Here is a 3572-nt window from a genome sequence, read left to right as displayed (position 1 = left end):
GGTGGATTCTCCCGATCTCTTCCACACAGGTTAACGTCGTCGAGCAAAGGCTCCGACATACAACCTCGGAAAGGTCTTACATCCTTGGTGGATTCTCTCGACCTCTTCCACACAGGTTAACGTCATCGAGCAGGGCTCTGGCATACAACCTCGGAAAGGTCTTACATCCTTTGTGGATTCTCCTAACTTCTTTCACACAGGTTAACGTCATCGAGCAGGGCTCTGGCATATAACCTCGAAAGGTCTTACATCCTTGGTGGATTCTCTCGACCTCTTCCACTCATGTTAACGTCATCGAGCAGGGTTCTAGCATATAACCTCGAAAAGGTATTACATCATTGGTGGATTCTCTCGACCTCCTCCACACAGGTTAACATCATTGAGCAGGGCTCTGGCATACAACCTCGGAAAGGTCTTACATCCTTGGTAGATTCTCCCGACCTCTTTCACACAGGTTAACGTAATCGAGCAGGGCTTTGGCATACAACCTCGGAAAGGTCTTACATCCTTGGTGGATTCTCCCGACCTCTTCCACACAGGTTAAGGTCTTCGAGCAGGGCTCTGGCATATAACCTCAAAAAGGTCTTACATCTTTGGTGGATTCTCTCGACCTCTTCCACTAACGTCATCGAGCAAGGCTCTGGCATATAACCTCGGAAAGATCTTACATCCTTGGTGGATTCTCCCGACCTCTTCCACACAGGTTAACATCATCAAGCAGGGCTCTGGCATATAACCTCGGAAAGGTCTTACATCATTGGTGGATTCTCCCGACCTCTTCCACACAGGTTAACGTCATCGAGCAGGGCTTTGACATATAACTTCGAAAAGGTCTTACATCCTTGGTGGATTCTCTCGACCTCTTCCACACAGGTTAACGTCATCGAGCAGGGCTCTGGCATACAACCTCGGAAAGGTCTTACATTCTTGGTGGACCTCTTCCACACAGGTTAACATCATCGAGCAGGGCTCTAGCATACAATCTTGAAAAGGTCTTACATCCTTGATAGATTCTCTCGACCCCTTCCACACTGATTAACGTCATCGAGTAGGGCTCTGGCATATAACCTCGGAAAGGTCTTACATCCTTGGTGGATTCTCCCGACCTCTTCCACACAGGTTAACGTCATTGAGCAGGGCTCTGACATACAACCTCGGTTAGTTCTTACATCCTTAGAGGATTCTCTCGACCTCTTTCACACAAGTTAACGTCATCGAGCAGGGCTCTGACATACAACCTCAGATAGGTCTTACATCTTTAGAGGATTCTCTCGACCTCTTGCACACAGGTTAGCATCATCGGGCAGGGCTCTGACATACAACCTTGGATGGGTCGCACATCCTTGGTGGATCCTCCTTAACTCCTCTATACAAGTTGAAATGTAAGTACCTTAAGCAAGCATAAATAAAATTCACTCAAGTTGAATAAATGCACTAGAATGTTTAAGCCAAATAAAAATACATCAATAATCTACTACTAAATCAAAGTAGACATCACACAACAATACAAATATCAGGTACATCACAATCGCTAAAAAGATAAATCAATGCAAACAACAGAAACTAGAAATCCTACTCAACATCTACAACCTCATCATCCACATCAAGATCAAGGACCTTTCGAAGATCACTCTATATCTCGTCTCCATCAGAACCTGAAGGAAAGTTATCTGAAGCCTGGCTAGGGGTCACCCCTTCGACTTGAACTCCGGTCCCCCGCTGCATCAGGCGGACCCCCTTAAAAAAGCCTCGAATGAATCCATCTTCAGTACACTGCTGCTCCAAGACCTTCACTTCTATATCATAAACATGATCTCGAGCCTCCTGGACATGATCCTGAATAATAGTCTTGAAAGTTATGGACTTCTTGAAATCCTCAATAACTCTTGAAGGTTCTGTGCCAGACAAAACAGCCTCCTTCTCAGCTATAAGAGTCTGAGACCTCTTATCCTTTGCCACAAGTGATGCTATATTCTCTTCAGAAGCCTTCTACTCCTCCAAAAGTCGGGTGATTGTCGCATGTGCCTCATCCAGATCTATTTGATGCCGATCTTCCTGTCGATTTTGAAGAGACACGAAGTGCATTGTATAGGTCAACTCTGTCATGCACTCGCTCAACTCCTCTTCAAACACTCTTACCTCCTTGACCTTATGGTCGTATTTCCGCTTGAACTCTCTTTGAAGATACTTGATCTTAGTAAATTCACTATTCCAGTTATTAATCTCGATCCTAAGATGTGACAGCTGAAATAAGAATAAAAGTTTATTAGAAGTCACCCCAGAAGAAAAGGAGATAAAAGTATTGAGATATATTACTCACCAAATTGTTAGTTTTACTGTGTCCGATACATCGATGGTTCAAAATAACCTCAGGGATGTGCAACTTGGATGGGGAAGAGTTAGATAGAGCTTTGTTAGTATTTGTCGCAGTCCCCTCCAACCTCTTCTTCTACTTAACCTGGGGGTCTTCACCTCTTGCTGGTCGTTTGGGGGCCACTTTTGAAGTTGGAGCAGGGGGCTCAGGGACCTTAGAAGTCGGCTTCAACATCCTTGCGTCAGACCTCCCAGCATGGAACGATAGCCCAACCTTGAATAAGAACTCTTCCTCGGTGTATCTACTCTTATGACAAACCTCAAACAGAAGATGTTCGAGATCAGGAACCTTCAAGGTTCTCATTATGTCTTCTTCCCCGACATATAGAGGGGATGACAAATCCTTCAACTTCCCCCACTTCTCCATCAAGCCCCAATGTTTCTTCACAAAGAAAAATGCACTGGTCCAGTTCTTTGAGGGATCACGAGTACGCACATCCAACCATTTAAATCTGAAGGTTACACGCCCATGCGTGTCACTGGTAAATCAACCCATCCGTGAAAGATGCTCTGGTGTCAAAGTAGCTCCTCGATCCCTGAAGAGTGCAATCAATCCCACAGTCAGAGACATTGCTCTGAATGAAAATTGGGATAAGTTCACTCCACACCGTTGTAAAACTTCAATCAACTCGGTAGGAGGTGGAAAGCGTAACTCGGCCCGCAAGTGGGTCTCAGAAATGGTCAAGTACCCGGAGGAGGAAGACTAGTCCAATCAGACCTCTTAGGAACCATCGCCTTCACATCATTTGGAAAATGTTAATTCTTGTGAAAGAGAAATAGGAAGTCATTTGTAACAGTCGACGCTGTCTCATCCACCCTCGCTTCTTTATTTGACCTCCGCTCGCAATCATACGGTACGATGTGGTCTCCCCGCATCTCAGGATCTCTCGGTGGAAGGTGATCACCCGACATATCTCCTACGGGTGTTGGAATGAGTATGTGAAATCTCCGAACTTCCTTGTAAAGAGAGGGGCCTTGGAAAACCAAGGGAAAGCCTCAATTGTAAGAATAGAGGGAGAATAAGGAAATCTCCGGACTTCCTTGCAAATAGAGGGGCCTTGGAGGACCAAGGGAAAGCCTCAATTATAAGGACAGAGGGAGAGGAGAAGGTGCAATAAATTAGGTCCAAGGGGGGCCTATTTATAGGAAGAAAGGAGAGTCTCCCTCTCCCTCTCTCCCACTCTCCCTCTCTCCCACTC

This window comes from Dendrobium catenatum, unplaced genomic scaffold, assembly GCF_001605985.2.
Source record: "Dendrobium catenatum unplaced genomic scaffold, ASM160598v2 original_scaffold_169934, whole genome shotgun sequence".
In the NCBI taxonomy this organism is placed as follows: domain Eukaryota; kingdom Viridiplantae; phylum Streptophyta; class Magnoliopsida; order Asparagales; family Orchidaceae; genus Dendrobium; species Dendrobium catenatum.
This window is presented reverse-complemented; position numbering follows the sequence as displayed.